Genomic DNA, 24,272 nt, shown 5'->3' with positions numbered 1-24,272 from the left:
ACCCTGCACCTGTCCACACAATGAAGCCCTTTATATCAATATAAAGGGTTCTTAAAACCGATTTCTGTACTCCTGCCCGACGAGGGAAATAGCGCTCAAATCGGTATTGCCATGTCGGATTAGGGTTAGTGTGGCCGCAATTCGACAGTATTGGCCTCCGGGCGGTATCCCACAGAGCACCATTGTGACCTCTCTGGAAAGCCATCTGAATTTGGCTGCACTGGCCAGGTAGACAGGAAAAGCCCCGCAAACTTTTGAATTTCATTTCCTGTTTGGCCAGCGTGGAGAGCTCACCAGCACAGGTGACAACGCAGAGCTCATCAGCACAGGTAACAATGCAGTCTCCTGAGAATCGAAACAGAGCTCCAGCATGGACTGCACAGGAGGTACTGGATCTGATCGCTGTATGGGGAGGGGATTCCGTGCTAACAGAACTCCATTCCAAAAGACGAAATGAAAAAACATTTGAAAAAATGTCCAAGGCCATGATGCAGAGAGGCCACACCAGGGACTCAGTACAGTGCCGTGTGAAAGTTAAGGAGCTCAGACAAGCCTACCAGAAAACCAAAGAAGCAAACGGAAGGTCCGGGGCAGGGCCGAAAACATGCCGCTTCTACGCTGAGCTTCATGCAATTCTAGGGGTGTCCACCACCACTACCCTACCCCTGTCCGTGGATTCTTCCCTGCTACCAGCCACGTGGTGAGGGGGAGGGTGGCTAGCTGCGATCTTCCATGATACCAGCCATGCGGTGGTGGGAGGGGTAAAGCGATCATCCCAGAGATTTGGATGGGGGCGGTTCCGGTGCTGCACGTTAATAGGAAAGCAGCAGCACTGAACGGGCTTTGCTTGCTATTTGGGAAAGGAGGGCGCTGGATATATGAAAGCTGCAGAAGCCGAAAGACAATGGCTTACCATGGCCACATGCAAGCCGAATTCTGAGGCCCACACCTGCGTCTGTGATCTCTAACACCAAAGCCGCAGGCACTCAATATTAAGAAGCAAAATGCGACCTTGTAGTGAGATCACATGTGCTATGTAAGGTGAATAGTGTTGTTCACCAGGAAGAGTATAACCATTGTTCTGTAAAATGTATCTTTTAAAATACTTCTCTCTCTTTTTTCCTTCCCTCCTGCAGCTGCAAATTTTTCAAGTCTCCCTCCTCCATCCCAAAGGCTATCTCAAATAAGGCGGCAGAAAAAAAAGACGCAAGACGAAATGTTCTCAGAAATCATGGAAGTGACCTGCAATGAAAGAGTGGAAGGACGTGGTATTAAAGTGCAGGAAAGATGCCAGTGACCGTGAGGACAGGAGGGACAAACGTGAGGATAGCAGGGACGAATGTGAGGAGAGATGCTCGAAATGAGAGGTGCTGGCAGGAAGATCTGAGGTGTCGGGATGCAACTCTGGGGCTGCTGCGTGATCAAACGGACATGCTTCGGCGTCTGGTGGAGCTTCAGGAATGGCAGCAGGATCACAGAGTGCCGCTGCAGCCCCTGTATAACCACCCTCCCTCCTCACCATGTTCCTTAGCCTTCTCACCCACCAGACGACTAAGAACGCATGGAGGGAGGCTCCGTGCACCCGCCCATTCCACTCCAGTGGACAGCCCAACCAAAAGGCTGTCATTATTTTGAAATTTTTTTAGTGGCCTTTTCCTTCCCTCCTATCCTCCTCCCAAACCACACCCGGGCTACCTTGTCAGTTCTCGCCCTCTTTTTATAATTAATTAATAAAGAATACATGATTTTTAAACGAGAGTGATTTTAGTTCCTTAGGAAGCAAGCGGTAATCGAAGGAGGGGGTGGCTTACAGGGAATGAGTCAATCAAGGGGGAGGGGGTTTCATCAAGGAGAAACAAACAACAGTCACACCGTACCCTGGCCCGTGATGAAACTGGTTTTCAAAGCTTCTCTGATGCGCACCGCTTCCTGGTGTGCTCTTCTAATCACCCTGGTGTCTGCTGCGTGTAATCAGCAGCCAGGTGATTTGCCTCAGCCTCCCACCCCACCATAAAGGTCTCCCCCTTACTCTCACAGAGATTGTGGAGCACACAGCAAGCAGCAATAACAATGAGGACATTGGTTTGGCTGAGGTCTAAGCAAGTCAGTAATGTGCGCCAGCACGCCTTTAAACAGCCAAATGCACATTCTACCACCATTCTGCACTTGCTCAGCCTGTTGTTGAAGAACTCCTGACTACTGTCCAGGCTGCCTGTGTATGGCTTCATGAGCCATGGCATCAAGGGGTAGGCTGGGTTCCCCAGGATGACTACAGGCATTTCAACATCCCCAACTGTTAATATCTGGTCTGGGAAGTAAATCCCTTGCTGCACCCATTTAAACAGAGTAGTGTTCCTGAAGATGCGAGCATCATGAAACCTTCCCGGCCATCCCATGTGGATGTTGGTGAAACGTCCCTTGTGATCCACCAGTGCTTGCAGCACCATTGAAAAGTACCCCTTTCGGTTTATGCACTGGATGCCCTGGTGCTCCAGTGCCAAGATAGGGATATGGGTTCCATCTGTCGCCCCACTACAGTTAGGGAATCCCACTGCAGCAAAGCCATCCACTATGACCTGGACATTTCTCAGAGTCACAACCTTTTGTAGCAAGTATCAGAGGGGTAGCCGTGTTAGTCTGGATCTGTAAAAGCAGCAAAGAATCCTGTGGCACCTTATAGACTAACAGACGTTTTGGAGCATGAACTTTCGTGGGTGAATACCCACTTCGTCAGATGCATGTAGTGGAAATTTCCAGGGGCAGGTATATATATGCAGGCAAACTAGAGATAATGAGGTTAGTTCAATCAGGGAGGATGAGGCCCTGTTCTAGCAGTTGAGGTGTGAAAACCAAGGGAGGAGAAACTGGTTTTGTAGTTGGCAAGCCATTCACAGTCTTTGTTTAATCCTGAGCTGATGGTGTCAAATTTGCAGATGAACTGAAGCTCAGCAGTTTCTCTTTGAAGTCTGGTCCTGAAGTTTTTTTGCTGCAGGTTGGCCCCCTTAAGGTCTGCTATAGCGTGGCCAGGGAGGTTGAAGTGTTCTCCTACAGGTTTTTGTATATTGCCATTTCTAATATCTGATTTGTGTCCGTTTATCCTTTTCCGTAGCGACTGTCCAGTTTGGCCGATGTACATAGCAGAGGGGCATTGCTGGCATATGATGGCGTATATTACATTGGTGGATGTGCATGTGAATGAACCGGTGATGGTGTGGCTGATCTGGTTAGGTCTTCTGATGGTGTCGCTGGTGTAGATATGTGGGCAGAGTTGGCATCAAGGTTTGTTGCATGGATTGGTTCCTGAGCTAGAGTTCCCATGGTGCGGTGTGCAGTTACTGGTGAGAGTATGTTTCAGGTTGGTAGGTTGCCTGTGGGCGAGGACTAGCCTGCCACCCAAGGCCTGTGAAAGTGTGGGATCATTGTCCAGGATGGGTTGTAGATCCCTGATGATGCGTTGGAGAGGTTTCAGCTGGGGACTGTATGTGATGGCCAGTGGAGTCCTGTTGGTTTCTTTCTTGGGTTTGTCTTGCAGTAGGAGGCTTCTGGGTACACGTCTGGCTCTGTTGATCTGTTTCCTTATTTCCTCGTGCGGGTATTGTAGTTTTGAGAATGCTTGGTGGAGATTTTATAGGTGTTGGTCTCTGTCTGAGGGGTTAGAGCAGATGCGGTTGTACCTCAGTGCTTGGCTGTAGACAATGGATCGTGTGATGTGTCCGGGATGGAAGCTAGAGGCATGAAGGAAGGCATAGCGGTCGGTAGGTTTTTGGTATAGGGTGGTGGTAATGTGACCATCACTTATTTGCACCGTGGTGTCTAGGAAGTGGACCTCCCGTGTAGATCGGTCCAGGCTGAGGTTGATGGTGGGGTGGAAGCTGTTGAAATCGTGGTGGAATTTTTCCAGAGTCTCCTTCCCATGGGTCCAGATGATGAAGATGTAATCAATGTAGCATAGGCAGAGAAGGGGCGTGAGTGGACAAGAGCTGAGGAAGCGTTGTTCCAGGTGGACCATAAAAATATTGGCATATTGTGGGGCCATGCGGGTGCCCATAACGGTGCCACTGATCTGGAGATATATATTGTCATCAAATTTGAAATAGTTGTGTGTGAGGATAAAGGCACAGAGCTCAGCAGCCAGTTGTGCTGTGGTATCATCAGGGATACTGTTCCTGACAGCTTGTATTCCATCTGTGTGTGGGATGTTCGTGTAGAGAGCCTCTACATCCATGGTGGCTAGGATGGTGTTTTCTGGAAGGTCACCAATGCATTGTAGTTTCCTCAGGAAATCAGTGGTGTCACGGAGATAGCTGGGAGTGCTAGTGGCATAAGGTTTGAGTAGAGAGTCCACATATCTAGACAGTCCTTCAGTGAGAGTGCCAATGCCCGAGATGATGGGGCATCCAGGATTTCCAGGTTTGTGGATCTTGGGTAGTAGATAGAATAACCCTGGTCGGGGCTCTAAGGGTATGTTGATTTGTTCCGGTGTTAGTGTAGGGAGTGTCCTGAGTAGATGTTAAGGTTTCTTAGTGTATTCCTCAGTGGGATGTGAGGAAAGTGGCCTGTAGAATTTGGTGTTGGAGAGTTGTCTGGCGGCCTCCTTTTGGTAGTCAGACCTGTTCATGATGACAACAGCACCTCTTTTATCAGCCTCTTTGATGATAACGTCTGGGTGGTTTCTGAGACTGTGGATGGCATTGCGTTCTGCACGACTTAGGTTATGAGGCAAGCAATGTTGTTTTTCCACAATTTCTGCCTGTGCACGTCGGCGGAAGCATTCAATGTACAGGTCCAGACTGTGATTTCGACCCTCAGGAGGAGTCCATGTGGAGTTCTTCTTGTGCTGTTGGTGGGAGGGTATCTGTGTATCAGTGCGCTGTTCAGTGTTGTCCTGAAAGTATTCTTTGAGTTGGAGACAGCGAAAGTAGGCTTCCAGATCGCCGCAGAACTGTATCATGTTGGTGGGGGTGGCAGGGCAGAAAGAGAGTCCCCGAGATAGGACAGACTTTTCTTCTGGGCTGAGTGTGTAGTTGGATAGATTAACGATATTGCTAGGTGGGTTGGGGGTACCACGGTTGTGGCCCCATGAGGCAGGTAGGAGTTTAGACAGCTTACAGTCCTTTTTCCTTTGTAGAGAAGTGAAGTGAGTAATGTAGATCTCCTGTCTTATTTTAGTGAAGTCCGTTTGTATGGAAGTTTGGTTATTAATGAGAGTCTCCAGGTTGGAGAGCTCTTTTTTGATGTTTTCCTGTTTGCTGTATAGGATGCTGATCAGGTGGTTCCTCAGTTTCTTTGATAGAGTATGGCATAATCTCTCACTGTGGTCTGTGTAGTATGTAGATAGCAGTGGATTTTTCACCTTTAGTCCATTTGGTAGGATGTCCATCCGTTTGCATTTGGAAAGGAAGATGATATCTGTCTGTATAGTATGATATCTGTCTGGACAGTCGCTACGGAAAAGGATAAACGGACACAAATCAGATATTAGGAATGGCAATATACAAAAACCTGTAGGAGAACACTTCAACCTCCCTGGCCACGCTATAGCAGACCTTAAGGTGGCCATCCTGCAGCAAAAAAACTTCAGGACCAGACTTCAAAGAGAAACTGCTGAGCTTCAGTTCATCTGCAAATTTGACACCATCAGCTCAGGATTAAACAAAGACTGTGAATGGCTTGCCAACTACAAAACCAGTTTCTCCTCCCTTGGTTTTCACACCTCAACTGCTAGAACAGGGCCTCATCCTCCCTGATTGAACTAACCTCATGATCTCTAGCTTGCCTGCATATATATACCTGCCCCTGGAAATTTCCACTACATGCATCTGACGAAGTGGATATTCACCCACTAAAGCTCATGCTCCAAAACGTCTGTTAGTCTATAAGGTGCCACAGGATTCTTTGCAACCTTTCATAGCAGCAGCTTAATGATTGCTTTGGCTACTTGCATCACAGCAGCCCCCACAGTAGATTTGCCCACTCCAAACTGATTCCCGACTGACCGGTAGCTGTCTGGCATTGCAAGCTTCCAGAGGGCTATCGCCACTCGCTTCTCAACTATGAGGGCTGCTCTCATCTTGCTATTCTGGCATTTCAGGGCAGGGGAAAGCAAGTCACAAAATTCCAAGAAAGTGCCCTTACGCATGCGAAAGTTTCGCTGTCACTGGGAATCGTCCCACACTTGCAACACTATGTGGGCCCACCAGTCTGTGCTTGTTTCCCGGGCCCAAAATTGGCGTTCAATGGCTAGACCCTGCCCCATTACCAGCATGATCTCCAAAGCACAGGGGCCCACAGTTTGAGAGAATTCTGTGTCCATGTCCTCATCACTCTCATCGCCGCACTGCCGTAGCCGCCTCCTCCTCGACTGGTTTTGCAGGTCCTGGATCAGCATTGACTGCACGAGAATGCGCAAGGTGTTTACAACGTCCATGATTGCTGTCTTGAGCTGAGCAGGGTCCATGCTTGCCGTGCTATGGCATCTGCAAAGTTCACCCAGGGAAAAACGCGCAAAACGGTTGTCTGCTACTTGCACGGGGGGGGGGGGGGGTGAGGTTGTACCCAGAACCACCCACGACAATGTTTTTTTGCCCCATCAGGCACTGGGATCTCAACTCAGAATTCCAATGGGCAGGGAAGACTGCGGGAACTATGGGATAGCTAGGGGATGGCTACCCACAGTGCAACGCTCTGGAAATTAACACTAGCCTCGGTCATGGACGCACACCGCCGAATTAATGTGCTTAGTGTGGCCACATGCACTCGACTTTATACAATCTGTTTTTAAAAAATGGTTTCTGTGAAATTGGAATAATCCCATAGTGTAGACATACTCTCTGTTTAAAACTCATTTTATTTAATAATTTACCTATGATAAGTAACCACTGCCATTTTCCTTTCAAGCATCTGTCTCTCTACATAAGGTGGTGATAATATATTGTGTGTTTTAATCTCAAGATTAAGGCTTTTGAAACAGAACCACTGAATTTTGCACCCATACTTGTGTAAATACAGCTAAATAGGCCCATATCCTCCAAAGACTTATATGCGTGCTTAATTGGAAGCACTGTGAGTAGTGCTAATGGGAACTAGGATTAGTGCAAGATGAATTTAAGTACGTACTCTTGTGTGCCATGTCCAAGATGTATATAGAACTGCACAGTGAGGTCCTGAACTACAAGGAAGACTGTGCAGAATTGCAAGGAGGGTAGTGAGGCTCTGTGTGGATTCAGGGGTCTGCGCATGCAGTTCTCAATGCAGGAGTGGAGCCTCAGAGTTGTCATTCAAATAAACAATTGGTGCAATGGGTTCTTCTATTTCCAACCATCCAGACAATCATGTATGGCCAATGCAACTGACAATGTCAGAAGTACTCTACAGAGTATACTCGGGAGTCTCCCTGCCATTATTCCATAGGGATGGCATCTGAAAGGCTATATAACTGACCCAGTCAGAGAGGGCATTGATGGGGAAACTAATGTCTACAAATTCCAGCATTACTACACTTCTTAGACCTATACTTTTTGATACAGTCTCTCTCAGATTGGCTGACAATGCAGTGGTGGCTCCGTGACAGGAGCTTCCTGGACTTAGTCAGAGAAGAGCCAGGGGAGTTGAGGTTGGGAGTGTGGAAAGAGTTCACAGCAGCTCTAACACACTCTGGCTATCCATCTGGACAAAACAATAACAACCACCACCTTTTCATAGACACAAATGTCTGAACCAGAGAGAATACAGCTTTTCATAGCTGACTTCAAATGTGAAGCTGATGTTGGTCATCTATGTTTTATTTCCATAAAGTTTATAGGAAAACCCTTAATCAAGTAAATTGCAATAATCCAATGACACAGTGAGCAGGAAAAATGGATGAGGAGAGAGGATGGGTAAGATGCCATATGAGGTCAAAAGGGCTGAGGGAGACTGGAGAGAAGGCTGAAAGGAAGGACTTCCAGTGGATCTGTGGGTCACAACCATCATGGGCCAACAGCTAAGCTCAGGTCAGGGAAAGCCTTACGGTGCTGGGGAGACACTGAGGGGCACTGCAACAGACAGCAGGTTTTCTAAGGAAAGGGACTGGTAGCATATATGCAAGTATTCACTGTTAGTTCCAACAACAGGTAATCCCTCATTTGTCAAAGCACTTACACACATTGAAATGTTCTGCTGAATCTTGGGTCTATGGGCCTGATCCAAAACCCATTGACGTCCATAGAAAGATTCCTGTTGACTTCATTGGGCTCTGGATCAGAGTAAATGAGGAAGTAGATTTATAGGCAGTTCAGAATATTGGCAAGTATGTATGGTAATTGAAAAAGGGGAGATGTCAGCAAAGGCTATCACCTAACAATGTTTTTTAAATGGTAACACTGCCCAGATTCATCAATCTTGATTGATAAATAAATGTAAAATATTTTTAACAAAGTTAGGAAACCAGCCGGAGTTTGAAGCACTGCAGTGGCTCAGGTTCTACAAAAAAACTGGGAACTATTTCTATAAGGCAAAAGGTTACTTTTTTTGTTATTACTCCTTAGCTGTGCGGTCACACTGCCAATAGTTGAAATTGATTTTTTTTTTTGTTAGTGATACTGATCAAGTACATTTCATTCAGAAGGCATACGAATTAACCTCACTTAAAAAGCCCACAAAAATTAGCTGCAAAACAGATTTTTTCTTGCTATACATTGTTTTATGTATTTAAAACTTCCATATAGCTGGGCTTCAAGAAAGCATCCATCTCTTTGTGATTTAACGTTAGAGACATTACAATAAATCACCGACAGTCTGTACGTCTTCTGAGGCCAGCAAAAGTGTTAGGGGTCCTAGTTTGGCTTCCTGAGCTAAGGTGGAATAATGGTGGCTTTTGTTTCAGATTGTAAGGCCACTGCTAGAAAAGAGACTGTGGGCTTTGTTTTGTGCAAACCACTGAAAAACATTGCCAAAAGCAGAAAAGAGACAAAGAACTGCTGTTATAGGGAGGATGTATCTAATCACAGAGTCAGTGACCTTATCAATCCATGCATTCCTCTGTGATTCATCAAAACTGAACTCTTGAACAACCCTTTTAACAGTCCCCAGGTATTTGCCCTTTAAAGAGTTAGCTGCTATGTAAATGGCCTTGCTGACTCCTCCCCCTGTAGGACTGTAGATGTCAGGAAGAATCACAGCAGAGTGCAACTTTTAATAGTGTCAGGGGTACAACCACCAGAGCAGGAAGCTGACACCTCTAGGGCTAGTGAGAAGGCAGCGGGGGGGCGGGGGGGGGAGGGTCCTGACAAGGGGGAAACTGGAGAAGGTGGAAAGACGAGAGCAATTTATCTCCTTTGAATGCCTCCTCAAATTCATTACTCCTAACTAACTAGCAACATATCACATCATAATCTCCACTCAAGCATCCCTACTGCCAATCAAGTGCCTGACTTTATTTTAGTCAACAAATGAATGTAGCGTAACTAAAATGCTTGCAGCCTAAAATTTCCACACACACACCAGTCACATTATAAAAGGCTTTCCTAAGCAGTTCTTTCTCTCTTCTCCTGTTTGATCACCCCACTAATATTAATGTGGTGCTGATCATTGCTCATGTTTCTATATAAATTAGATTGTAAAATCCATGGGGGTTTTATTTGTCTGTCCTGAGATTGCCATGGTATCTGAGCATGTTACTAAAATCTGTTGGCCTGAATTTCAAAACTGAGTTACCGGAACGCTAGTTGAAGTCAGTAGGAGCTGCTGATACTCAGCACTTCTGAAAATTCAGTCCCCGTAAATTCTACAAGAAATCTAAACAAAGTTCTGTCTTTGGTTCTCTTTCCCAACCACCATTCCAACATAGGTAGAGGTTGATCATTGTGTGTGTGTTGCTGTTTTATATACTACCATAAATATCTTTGACAGTATGCAAATAAAGCGTCTTCCCTACAAGTACACTAAAAGTGCCTACAAGTCTATATGAAACTAGAAACTTCACTTCACAGTCAATTTATTTGTGTGTGTAATCACAGTAAGCAAATTTTTATCACCCTTAACTTCACTATTTCTTAATGAAACATTTTCTAATGTAGTATCTTAGTAAAGACTATGTTTCTTTTTGGAGACTTATGAACACGCCAGATTTGCACATTTAAAGTAAGACACCAAAAAAAAACCATCTTAGGCAAAACATTCAAACTTGTAAAGCATTTTTCTTGCTCCTACATAGTATCCTAAAAAAAAAAATCCACTTGGCTCCACCCAAAAGTTTCAACAACAATGACAAAAATCACCTTTAGGCTCTCTGAAAACAAGCATGAGAAATTTCAGACCAAACTTTGGAAAGTTAGGAGAACTTAAAATAGGGAGAAAATTGCATAACTATCTTATCTACAAAGTTAGGTTGACATAAGCTGCCTTGTGTCAACGTGGCTGTGCATGTCTACACTTAAATTTATCTCCCACCAATGAAAGCTCTCCATTATGCCAACATAGTTACACCATCTCCTTGATCAGTGTTGAGCCATGGTCTATGTACTGAGGTCAGTGCAGTATGAATGTAAACACTGTTACTTATATCAACCCTAAAGCCATGTCTACACTACACAGTTTTGTCAACCTTAGGCAGCTTACATCAACCTAACGGTGGGGGTGTACACACTGCAATGCTCCTCCTGCCACTTTAACTCACCTGCTATGCTGACATTAAACCGCCTCGGTGAAAGGAGTAGAGCTTAGGGCAACAAAGTTAGAGCAACGCAGTGTCATTGTAAACACTGTATTGCTTACATCACCCTAAGTGGCCTCCAGGAGGTATCCCACAATGCCCACCATGACCGCTTTGGTCACCATTTTGAACTCCAGGTACACAGGTGAACGCCTCTCCCCTGTTAAAGCCCCAGGAAGTTTTGAACTTGCTCTTCCTATTTGCTCGGTGTGGAGAGCTCACATAGCAACTGCCCAGCTGAGTAGGCCAGTTCCATGCAGCAAAAGTGCTCCTGCCTGGAGTACATGGGAGATTGTGGATCTCCTAGGTCTGTGGGGAAAGGAGGCTGTGCAGGCCCAGTTCCAGTTCAGCTGCAGGAATTTGCTTGGGGCATGGAGGGGAAGGGCTATGATAGAGACATGCAGCGGTGCTGGGTAAAATTCAGAGCTGTGGCAAGTATAGCAGAAGGCGAGGGAGGCAAATACCTCTGGTGTGCAGCCACAGACATGCCACTTATAACAAGGGGTAGTCTGGGGTCAGGGTGGTGGTGAATAGCCCCCACATCCCCTTCCCCATTGAGCTCCTCTCACAGCCTAGTGTTCATAACGCACAGCATGATACTGAAGAGCGGTGCAGGACCCATGCTTTCTGACACAGATAGCTGGCTCACTGGTTACCAGGGCAGTTGAAAAGCAGCTGGGAAACCTAGTAGGATGCCCATTGAACCTTCATCATGTGATGCTGAACCTACCCCCATGAGGCATTGCAAACCCTTCTCAAAGCACCCTGTGGCCAGTTGCACAGTGGGATAGCTACCCACAGTGCACTGCTCTCTGTGTCAATGCAAGAGCTGCTTCTGTGGATGTGCTCCGCTGACATAGGGGCGTAACATGGACATGCAACAGCAGTTTAATTACAGCAGTAACTTAAGTCACCTTAACTTTGTAGTGTAGACATGGCCAAACAGTGCTCCAGCTGCTGTCCCAAAATGCCTGACACTGAAAGCTCTAACCACAATTGTGAACTCCACTGCCCAGGGGACACAAACACCTGACTCACCCCCTTTGAAGCCCTGCTAATTTTTAAAAAAGTTTTTCCTGATTGCCCAGCTTGGCAAGCACATCCAGCAGCTCTCCATAGTTGTGTGCAACTGCCCTGCTGACCCTGCTGGCTACATGCGCGAGATGCACTCCTGCCTGGAGTAGACAAGAGATATTGGAGCTCCTGGGCCTGTGGGAAGAAGAGGATGTGCAAGCACAGCTACGAACCAGCCATAGAAACATGAACATCTATAAGCAGATTGCACAGGGGATGCAGGTGGTGGTGTACGACAGGGATCAGCAGCAACGCCCCGTAAAAACAAAGGAACTATAGCAGGCATATTAGAAGGCCAGGGAGGCCAACAATTGATCCAGTGCTGAGCTGCAGACCTGCTGCTTTTACAAGGAGCTGCATGCCATACTTGGCAGACTCCACCACCACTCTGTGCATCACTGTGGATACCTCTAAGGAGCCCAAGTCACAGGACCGTGTTGTGAACAGTGAGGAAGAGAAGGAGGAAGGAGGACATGTGACTGAGGGGAAATGTGTCCAGTAATGCTGCATGACCTGTTTGAGACTTCACTGCAGTCCTGTCAGTCCTAACAGTCAAGCACATGTGAGCCTAATGCAAGGGAAGGAACCTCAGGTGAAGTGTGCACATTTATTTTCCATTACAGTGATGATGCCTCCAACTTATCAGGACACAACTATCAACTTTTTATTAATTTACTCCTACTAGAAGATGTAGCAGTACAACGAAGAGAGGCAGAGTTTATCTGCTTTTCATTCCCCTGTACAGTTACACGGGGGTGAGGAGAAGGCAGGCAAAACAATTTGTTTATGTACACAGGTATGTCCCTTGAATCTTCCTGAGAGATCCTGATGAAACTTTCATGGAGGAACTCTGCAATCCACTCCTGAATAGTTGTAGGGATAACAGCCTTATTTCTTTCTCCATGATTTTGTTACAGAATAAAATGATATTCTTTGGAACGTAATTCACCTTTATTATTTCACTAAATATGTGGTGTGGGCTCAACCCATTACCTGTTACTGCACGTCACACAACTAATAGGGTAATTCACAAACGAAATTAATTGGTGCATTGACAATGCTGTATTTCTACATGTACATCAATCACCACATGATTCCTACCAGGTCACAAAAGAGCAGGACCAGATAGAGCACACCACAACAACATACACACTACTCTAGTTCACTGGTAAAATTATCTTTCAAAGGCTCCCTGAGCCATATAGTTCTGTGTTGAGCTCTTCTAATAGGCTTTGTATCTGGATGTCCAAATTCAGCATACTACCTCCGCTCTCCACTCCACTGAAAACTTTTGCATCACGTATATTATGCAGGACACATCAGGCAGTTGTGAGTAAACAGTACCAGCGACCCTTCAAACAACCAAAAGCACATTCAACTGTCATTCTGCATCTGCTGAGCTGGTAGTGCAATCGTTCCTTGGTGCTGTCAAGGTGGCTTGTGTATGGCTTCATAAGCCAGGGGAGCAATGGGTAGGCTGGGTCCTACAGGTTCACTATTGGCATTTCAACATTCTCAATGGTAATATGCCATTTGGAAAATAAAGTCCCTGCCTGTAGCTTTCTGAACAGTCTTGTGCTCTTTTATCTGGCCCTCAGCGTCATGCACCCCCCCTGACTACCTCACACTGATGTCATTGAAGCATCCTGGTGATCCACCAATAATTGCATAACCATAGAAAAGCAGCCCTTTCTATTGATGTACTCTGTAGCAAGGTGGTCTGGTGCCAGAATTGGGATATGCATGCTGTCCATTGCTCCTCTGCAGTTTGGAAACCCTGCTGTTGAAAATTCATCCATTATGTCCTGCACACTGCCAAGAGTCACAGTAGCAAGAGATTATTTGCCACACAACAGCCTCTGTGGTGGATGTCCCAACTCCAAATAGATTTCTGACTGATTGGTAGCAATCTGGCATTGCAGGTTTCCACAGGGTGATCAACACTCACTTCTCCGCTGTCAGTGCAGCTCTCATTTTGGGCCACAGTGAGCTTAGTGCACAGATCCAGGAACATGGCCTTGTGCCTCCAAAAGTTCTGCAGCCACTGCTCATCATCCAAAACCTGCATTACAATGCAATTCCACCAATCAGTGCTTGTTTCTTGGTCCCAGAAGCAGCACTTCACCATCTGCAACTGCTCCGTGAATGCCACTAACAACCTAGAATTGGTTCTCACTATATCTCACAGCAATCTGTCCTCCAAGGAATCATCATGTTCCCCACTTATTCGGTTCTTACAGCTCTGCAAATACTCCATGATCACTTGCCCTGTGTCTGCAACACTCATGACAATAGGGCAGAGCTGTGTAGACTCCATGCTTCTGTGAGAGATGGTGGACAGTGACAAGTCCTGTATAGGTTTGTGGGACTTTGAAAATTTTTTTTAAAAGGCACAAAAATTATGGGATACATTTAACATTATGGGATGGAGATAGTTGCAAACTGGGAAGTTGACCCCATGCTCCCAGTAACCCCTGCATGGACTCATTTCAACCCCATCATGCATTGCCAAAATTTCCCAAATGACTGCGCATTGGACAGTGGTAAGTTGTACAGTTGGATGCCTACCCACAGTGCACTGCACTCTGCATTAATACAAGCACTCCTACCTAATACACACACTGCCGACAAAGAGCCAAGTATGCATTCACACAAGCAATACACTAACTGCAGCTGCTATATGCTGACATAACTTGAGTCAATGAAAGTTTGTAATGTAGACATGGCTTAAGAAGATTGGCCACAAAAAGAGGACTAGATGAGACATGACACTCTAGTTGTGGGGAAGACGTCTGAGCAAACTGCCACTCATGGAAGGACTTGATACACTGGAAGATTGTTCATCATATTTTGATATTTTAATTGAAGAGTCGACCTATGATTACCATAGTGCTAGCCTAGCCATGATTTTACCTACTTATTATTTATTGTGATTTTTTTCTCTCTTATTTTTAATCCTGGGCATAATACCTTGTTAGATAACTGGAATTCATGGCAGAGACTTTGGTTGGGGACAGGCACAGTACACATTTCCAAGGGAAGGAACCTGATCTCCAGTCTCAATGATGCCAAGTCAGGCATGCAGTATGAGCCTAGGCCAGGGGTAAGCAAACTACACCCTGTGGGTTGCTTCTGGCCTGTCAGTCGTTTTTATCTGGCCCTCAAGCTTCCATCGGGGAGTGGGGTTGGGAGCTTGCCCTGCTCCACCCGGAGTTCCTCAGCCCCCGACTCACAATTCTCCCAGTCTCCTACGGCCCCATCCTAAAGAGCCTCGAAACCGCCCAGGGACCACACCTGTCTCAGCGAGGGTGCCTCCGCCCATAGTGATACCTGATACAGCCGCTTTGATGTCACTGCTGGCAGGGTCCCTAGGAGTCCCCGGTACTGCCCCTGTACAGCCACACACATCCCTGTGCCACACCCCATGAGTCCCCCCATCTCGGTAACATCCCTTATAGAGCTCCCCCCATGCTACACCCCATAGAGTCCCCCTCCCCCACCAGGCATTCATGACCCGCCATACAATTTCCATACCCAGATGTGACCCTCGGGCCAAAAAGTTTGCCCATCCCTGGCCTAGGCAGTTGTTCAGAAGAGTAAGTGAACTCTAGAGGCACACTCCCAAAAATCTAGGAAGACAATTGCAGTAGGGAACAATGGGCATTAGGTGAGCCATAAAGCTTAAGGAATGCTAGTGACTGGTTTCACAAAGTGAGCTAATGTTTATTTTTCCCAGTATTTTCTGCACTTTATTATCTGGCGAATACTTGATCATTTAGCTATGTAACAGTCAGACCGCTGGTGCTAAGTTTGTAGACAATATTTACAATCCTTTTGTTCACATATTAGAAACCTGATCCTCAATACCTTGTGCACCAAAAATTCCCCATCTGCTTCTGCTGAACATTGGTTGTGCCAGGAATAGACGTTTGGGCCCGTGTAGGAAAAAATAATTGGATTGTTCAGAACGTCTACCTTTTCAGGAATTAGCATGTGAGGGTGCCCTCCACCATTTTCTTCCAAAAATTCTGAAATATGTCAATCTTAAATTTATTCTCTGAAGAAAATTACATGAGAACTCATAATTTATTGCAAGTAGGTATACACTGAATTAAAAACATTGCCAGGAAAGAAGCATGTAAGTTACATAGTCCCAATATGGCACCAACTTCCTGGTGACAATTTACACCAGTTCTATATATCCTTTTAACTGTGCTGTTCAAGTAAAAAATGGATAATTCAGTTGTTTCTGCAATACAGAACATTTTGCTACAGGAAACAGACATGGCCATGCTGTGTACTTTACAGAGTGTTAGTTGTTGGGAGTGAGAAGGAAATGTGTTTTGACAGAAAAAAATATTCTGCCAAAAAATTATTTCCCAATTTCAATAGTAACTTTAACTTATTGTTCCATGCCATTATCCCCTTAAATTATTAAGTGTATGTAAACAAAATTAATGGATTACATTTCAAGTTTACAGGACCATTTGACAATGTGTAAGCATGTCAGAAAAAGCACAGAAACTGCAGAGACTTGCCATATCACTTAGTATATCCCTGCACTGGTTAGTACAAGATTATCCCGCTGTATTTTTGTTAGTGCTTTGTCCACTCTATTTTTAAACATCCCAGATGATGTGGCTTCTGTGTGTTCCTTTGGAAGCTTATAAATAGCCCAACAGATCTTGCCCCTAGGAAGAATTTTCTCATATTTTGCTAAATTTGGCATTGGCCAGGGTGAGGGATATAAGTGAAGCCAAACATATTAGTTCATACTTCTGACATCCAAAACAGAAAAACTGTTTCTGGCCATTGTTGCTATCTTTTGGCTAGCAAAAAAATGGGGTCTTTTCCTACCAAAGGACTTAGACACGGTAGATCACTCTATGCTGGACTCCTACTATCCACTACTAAGGGCTGACCACAAAGGCATGTACAACTTTTAGCTGATCCAAAATACAACAGCTGAGTTCCCAAATGGGATGGATCATTGAGAGTACAGCTCACCTGTAGAGTTTTCACTACAGTGGCTCCCTCATCCAGTTTTGGATCTGGTTTAAGGTCCCAGAGCTCTCCTTTTGTAACCACTCAATGGACTTAAGCTGACTACCTCAGGGACTGTCACTTTCTTTTTGCACTCCACTGTGAATACTATAATTACTTGCACTTTTTCAGCTAACTGAGCCCTGGGTAAACTGTCAGGCATCAAATACCTAGCATTTTCAGCAACAGCCCTACAGCTGTGGAATTCCCTAACATAAGAGATCAGGATGAGTTTGTGGCTTGTGTCTTTGCAAGCACAACACAAGATACACCTCTTTGTCGAGGCCTTCCCTAAAAAAAAAGAACCTACAAATGGCCAGTGAATTTTTTCTTCCCTTTAGGAATCTTTGTCTTAGAATGACCCAAAGGTCTACCACCTAACAGGAGTAGAAAAGAAGGTCCATAATTGGATATGGTTAGGAGAGAACGTGAACCATAGTTAGCCAAAAGCATAAAAACAAAAGCAATTATTTAAGTATAGCAGAAGCAGAAAGCCTATATGAGAATCAATGGATCTACCCGATCACTAGGCAACCCAAGGCACAATTGAGGAAGGGCAGAACATTGCGAGAAAGCTAAATTATTTCTCAGCATCACTCATAATCGGAGATGATGTTGGGAAGATCTGACTTAACCCTGAGATGCTGGCCTATTCCAGTGCCTAATTTCCTGCTGAAAGAAGAGTCTGGAGCCCAGTTTAGTGAAATAGCAAAAATTCACTCCTTCTCACCAAATAAATGACTGGAGGGAAGTTGCATAGGCAGATGACTCCAGGAGATCCATTCAGGCTTCTTAGCTTTATCTTCTGTCTTATCCATTTTGAGAGCCTGGCTGTCTGCTTTTGTAGTATAAGCCAAACTAAGTCCATGTGTTGCCTAGAAATATTATACAATACAACTGACAGCAAAAACCCTTTGAACAAATTCATTTCAACTACCATAAGACAGGAAATTCTACTATAGCCATGTCCTTCTACATTTTCTATGTTCTCCACCTTCAAGTGACCAGTTCAATTCTTTGAAAAGCCAAAACCAATTGTTCACACAATTATTATAAAATAATGAATGAGCACATTGAATGTAGAGAAAATGCACTCCTTTTAGAATGTCTAACTGCAATAATCTAACCTCTAAATAGGTTTCTGTGGCAAAATGTTGTCCAGATGAGCTGTATTTAAACTTTTACTTTGTTCTGCAGGTGAAAAGGCTAGAAGTAGATGTTAAATGTAACCAATGAACAAAGATCAAGATATACAGTACTCCCAATCTTGGTTTAACCACAATTGTAAGATTTGCGTAACAAAACACAAGTAATTTATCCCAGAGTAAACTGCTCTGTCCTATTATCATTTAGTTTTTATGTAGTGGAAGGCTTTTTGTTGGCTGAAGAAATAAACATCCTGGGAGAATTTATTTGTTTAACATACACTATAATTGCAGTACATATTACATAGATTTGTTTTCTATTATATTGTGACTCACAATATTTCATCTGATGGAACGCAATAGTATGAACAAATCCTCTTCTAAAATTACCAGATACTTAAGAAGAATACAGCAGCAACACTAATGGATGCAAGTCTTGGCTCTCCTTACTTAAGAGTACACGAGGTTTTCTCGCTTTGTGTTTGTTCTGAAGAGTTCACTGTTGGAGAGCTTGAAAAGCTTGTTTCAGAATGTAATTTCCTTGGCAGAAATTCAAAAGTGCTCAATTAGTGAACAGTTAATCCCAAATAGTTTTCCCTTTACCTTGGCCCACAGCCACACATTTCCATTGTTGAAAATGTGTTTGTGAAAGAAACATTCAATATTCTAAGCTTTGAGTGCACAGTGCATTTATATGTAAAGTATCTGAAGATCTGAACTGATTAATAACAAATTCAGTTTATATTGTGGTAGAGTAGCACATTAACTACAATTATAGAATTATGAGGCCAAGAACTTTATTTGAAGTATTTTAATTAGTCTATAATTTTTTAGTCTAAAATTTCTTGTAATTATTGAATTTCAATGTTTAGCTACAGTAACTGATTCCTTATCTAACAAGAAGACTGCAGAATGTTTTTTCAAATTCTCCATGACTTCATTCCTTATTTCAGTCTTATGTAGCCTTAATTTTTCTATGCCATACAAATAGTCTTACATTGAAAGAGCATTATGGTTGGGCTCATGAAAAGTGCTACAGAAGAGCTAAGTACTGTTGTTATTATTATTGTACAGTTAAGCACTTAAGTCAGGAAATGACAAAACGAAAGTTGTGAATGCATAACCTTAACTCTGCCCACTTGTGTGACTGCACTAAGCTACAATCTTTAATATACATCACACATTGTATTATTAGATAAATGGTATGGCACACTATTTTCCATAATCATAGATCCAGAAAAACATATAGAAAGAAAGAGCTTTAGTCTTCAGCACTTTAAAACTCAGATGCCTTTCAATAAATTTCAAATAGTGAATGAAAATTCCATAATTTCGAACTAATTAACTAGACATCTCACATCCATGTAGCCCTTATGTCTGCCACATCCTGCTGGGGAAGGCACAAAGACTTTCTTCCCCAGCTGTGAAACCTTCAAGGCAGTGGTTCTCAACCAGGGGTATGCATAGGTCTTCTGGGGGTACGTCACTTCATCTAGATATTTGCCTAGTTTTACAACAGGCTACATAAAAAGCACTAGCAAAATCATTACCAACTAAAATTTCATACAGACAATGACTTTTTATATTATATTACATGGTAACGTAAAGTGCAAATATGTCCAGTATTACACGTGTTTTAAGTCATTTACTGATGCATGCAAGCACGTTAATGATGTTGCAATTATGATGTGCATGCACTTGTGATGTAAAAATGGATAGATGTTTAAAATGAGGAAGTGGTAGTGGCAACAGTGAAAATTTTAAGAAATTGAAAATGATTGGAAAAAAAAAATCAACCCATTGTCAGTTCTGCAAGGAATATATTGCTTTTGAATTCACATCTACAAATACTGATCCACCTCAAGCTTTGTGTTTCTTTTGCGGAGAAACTCTATCAAATAATAGTATAAAGCTGGCGCATTTGCAATGACATTTGAAGATAAAACACCGTGTGCATAAGGGTAAGCCAGTAGAATTTTTTCAAAGAAAGTTTAATGAGTTCCAGACTTGCCAGCTTAAAATGAAATAAGCTTCAACTATTTCTACAAAATCACTTGAAGCTTCAAATAAAGATCATTTGGCCCATTGGACATCTGAGTTCAAGTCACATTTCCCCAACTTTCAACACTACCCAGCTCAGCTCGACTGAGTAAGAAACACATTCATTTTGTTAGATGTTAGCAGCATTCTGCCAATCAGCAATCTTCTTAAGCTGTCCTCAGACCTAGTTTGCAAATGAAGTTTAATGACTCCACACTAACCCAGTTCTGATGTTTAGTACAGAAAGAGTACACTGACCTTGGGAACCACATTTTGGATGTTGTTACACCTTTTGGGTCAATATCTCTTTGTGAAGTCTCATTTTCTGCTATGACTGCTATCAAAAACAAAGAGTAGAAGTAGTCTCAGTGTGGAGAAAAACTTAATTGTTGCTGTTGTTTCACTGCCTCCCAGAATGACAAAGCTCACAACTGAAAAACAGGCTCAGGTATCACACTGAAATGTAAGTACAATATTTATATTCCAATTGATTTTATTTGATAATTGTATGGTAAAAATGAGAAAGTAAGCAATTTTTCACTACTAGTGTGCTCTGACACTTCTGTATTTTTGTGTGATTTTGTAAGCAAGTAATTTTTAAGTGAGGTGAAACTTGGGGATACGCAAGACAAATCAGACAACAGAAAGGGGGTACAGTAGTCTGGAAAGGTTGAGAGCCACTGCCTTAAGATGTTCCTGAGTGGGTGTCTTCTAATAGATTCTCCTAAAATATGTAGGAGAATGGGTCTCTCTGCTGAACTCCTAAAGCACACAAGAAATGGGTCTTCCAGTTGTGTCTAATAATCTGTAAGAAGGAACTCTACTCTGGCACATTTTAGGAGATTCACAGCTGAGGGAAAGCCATGAAACCTACCTTCAGTTTTGGAGCTCCTAAGGTGCACTGGAGTGGGGTTCACTTCTGCACATTTTAGGAGGTGTTCAAAATGGAACCACTGACTTATATATAACAGTTTAAATTCTGTTTTAAAATGTAATCAAATTTAGGTGGAGGGAAGGATGTGTGCTTACACATAATTGACCTGCACACACATCCCACCTGCCAATCTGCCACATAATTCTAAAGTCATTCCTAAAAGACAAAAGTCAAAAGACTGCTTTTATTTTACACTTAGGAGTTTGGCAGCTTGGAGGTCACCAAGACTTCCCAGACATGCCGCTTTCTCCCAGCAATGCCCTCTACATTGGGGGCTGGCATAGGAACTGCTACGGCAACCCTGCACTAACAGAGGATTTAGGGAGCTGGTTCTGCTGCCTTCCTAGCTGCCTTTCAGCAGCCAGAGTGAGGGCTGTGACCGGACCCAGTGTGAGCGTCTGATTTAGGAGGCGCCATCAGAAATAATAATGATTTTAAGGTTTTGTCTCTTTAATTGCATAAGTTAACAGATTTATATTACTAATAACGCTTTCCTTTATTAAAGGTCAGTGATCTTAAAATTCCAATTTGCTATTTATGCACTACATCCAAGCAGAGACACAAAAAGTAATCAATGGAAATAAATGAAATCCCTTTCTTATTTTTTAAATGGACACTTTCATTTTTAGGTCATCCTTGCTTCTGTGTTTAGATTTCAAACACTGCAAGGGAATGTTTATCTTAAAACAATTGTTCTCATTTGTTTTTAAATACAGTAATATTTCTATTAGTTTTTATTTTTTTAATAAAATACTGATTTTTCCGATATTTAAATCTGGCGACAGCTTACCTTACAATTGTAATCAATAACTTGAAGCGTTCACTTTATGGAAAAAAAGTTATCAAATCGAACTCCATGAAGTTGTTCTTTCAGATTGCTTTGGATATCTGTTATACATAGGCTTGGCAGAATTTGCTTTTTTTTTTTTTTAAATATAATTTCAACAGATAATATGGACATTAAAGAGTTTTTCATTTATTTAAATTTTCACCAATGTGCAAAATTATGGGTTTTAAGCATATTTTTGATTTTATCTATTTCAATTTTCACCATTATGGAGGAGGGGGTCAAACAATTATTTAATGGCAGTAGACAATGACATTCAAAAAGTTAATGCTTTTTACAGCAAATCTTTCCGTTGACATATCTTCTAAGTAGCCTTTTCAATTCAACAAGTATAATTCTGCGGTTTCTCTTTTCATATATATGCATGCAGTATAGGAATAAAAACAAAAATATGCATCAAAAATAATAATAAAAAAAATTCAATTTTCCCTCTCGACACTCATTCACTCACCCACCAACTTTACAATGGTAAAATCAACCTAGATGGTGAATTCAGCAAATTTTCCATTTTTATGAACAATACAAAAATAGCATATTGTGGTGACATTTATTAAAAAAAGGGGTGATTTCAGATACTGGAAGGCATATCAAGTTTAATTTCTCGGCTTCTTTCAAACCAAATTGTTTATCCAAATTTTCAGCATTTTTCTCCTGTTGAAAATGAATTGAAATCTAACTTTCAGTGGTTTGAAGGGTCAGTAAAAAATTATCCTTTTCTGATTATTCTCAAGGCTAAGATATATGTGTCAGACTTATGATGGGCCACAATGTTTTTTGGTTGCTATCAGAATTCATATGCATAATAGGTATAGTTCAAATGAACTCAATTCCTGTAGTCTACATGTAAGTTTTCTAGTAAGCATGAGCAAAGATACTTCCCTCATTGCTGAAAGTTGAACCCATTTCAAAAAAATCAAATTGAAAAATAGTTTGACATGTTTTCAGCTTTTCTCCTTCCTTCCCACAATGGTTTGGCATGAAGTCACATAAAATTACTTCCAGAAATAGTGGGGAAGTTAGCAGCAGTCAGAAAAATGATTGCCAATTTGGTTGAAAAACAGTTTATTGCCTTATTGCAAAGCTAAACTTCTGCTGGTCTCAGCAGTGTGACCAGACGTCCCGATAAAATAGGGACTGTCCCAATTTTGAAGAGTTTGTCCCACATCCCGACCAGAGTACGGTCGGGAAGCCATCTGTCCCATATTTTGTTTCCTGGTCTTTGGCGGCAATTCGGAGGAGAGTCCTTCGGTCGCTGACAGTCTTCGGTGGTATTTTGGTGGCAAGGTTTATTACCAGCCGCCGAAATACCGCTGAAGACCGTCTGCAACTGAAGGACTCTCCGCCGAATTGCTGCCAAAGTCCCCGACGGGTGAGTATAAACCCACCCCCACCCCCACGGCGATCCCGATTTTTCCCCTTAACATCTGGTCACCCTAGGACTCAGCCACTATGCAATTCTCTTTAGGGAGACTTTTTGCAGGTTGTTTGTTTTTCTTGCCAAATCTCCTAGTGAATGATACTTACACAAAACAACCCTGACAGAACACTGGCATTTTCCAGCATTGACCCAGCCAAATGTGCACTTAGGAGGACACAGGCATATGTGCACAGCATCCAGAGTTTTAACAAAGCTGGCAGTTTTACTTATGGATAGTCCATGATTTTGGTGTCAACACTCTTGAGTGCAAACCTGCATGCTGAAAAGTGAGGTACAGAGACACAAAACACCAGTGTTAGCCACCCAGGATTTGCTTAGTACCTGACTTTTTAGGTGGCTGGTGGAGGGTTGCTGGGGTATATTTTGTCTTCCTCTCCAAAAAAATTCTGAGCTGGAACCACTTGATGGAGAGGGTCTGGGGCAAGGAGAGGTGGGGCACAGATGGCGAGAAGGGAGTGTGGGGTGAGAGATCCTCTGGAGTAGGGGGAGACAGCAGGAGTGGGGTGGGAAGGGCTGTTGAAGAGGGGGGAAAGTCTGGAGCAGGCAGCAGGACAGGGGGTAGGAGTGGGAGTCAGGACAGCCTTACCTAGTTTTGGGCAGAGAAGGGGGGGGGGGGGAGTCAGAGAAGCATTGCTTCTTGCAAAAGACTAACCCAATCCCATATTGTTTTTTACAATGTGATGTTATCACATATATGAATAATTTGTATAGGTTATTTAATATGTAGATTTGCAACTCCTCAACCCTAAAAAGGAACACAAATTCTATGTGTGGGTGTGAATCATGTGCATTAGGTCAGTGGTTTTCAAACTATTCACCAACATACCCCTCTTTTATCACAGGAAATAAACCAGGAAGGGGTGGAGTCAAGGCAATAATAGAAAACAGATGACAGTTTCCCTATCTTCCGGGTGAGAGGAGAGTAAGCAGAGCCTCCATCTAAGCAGCCAGGGAGAGGCATGCATTTTTATGTAGATTAAAAGTTGACTTTTTAACTTGAAATTCTCTCGCATGCACACACTGGCAGAGAAGAAGTGGGGAGTTTAAAAGTCAAGAGACAG

The 24,272-nt window shown here is 43.2% G+C and overlaps 1 protein-coding gene across 1 annotated transcript in view; it reads right to left on the bottom strand.

Moving 5' to 3' along the window:
• PLAGL1 (PLAG1 like zinc finger 1) overlaps window positions 1–24,272 on the bottom strand; it is an 81,243-nt gene that overhangs the window by 17,780 nt on the left and 39,191 nt on the right. The window lies entirely within an intron of this gene.

This window comes from Gopherus flavomarginatus, chromosome 4 (genome assembly GCF_025201925.1).
Source record: "Gopherus flavomarginatus isolate rGopFla2 chromosome 4, rGopFla2.mat.asm, whole genome shotgun sequence".
Classification (NCBI taxonomy): Eukaryota; Metazoa; Chordata; order Testudines; family Testudinidae; genus Gopherus; species Gopherus flavomarginatus.
Note: the sequence above shows the minus strand (reverse complement) of the source record. Positions and strands in the feature narration are given on the sequence as shown.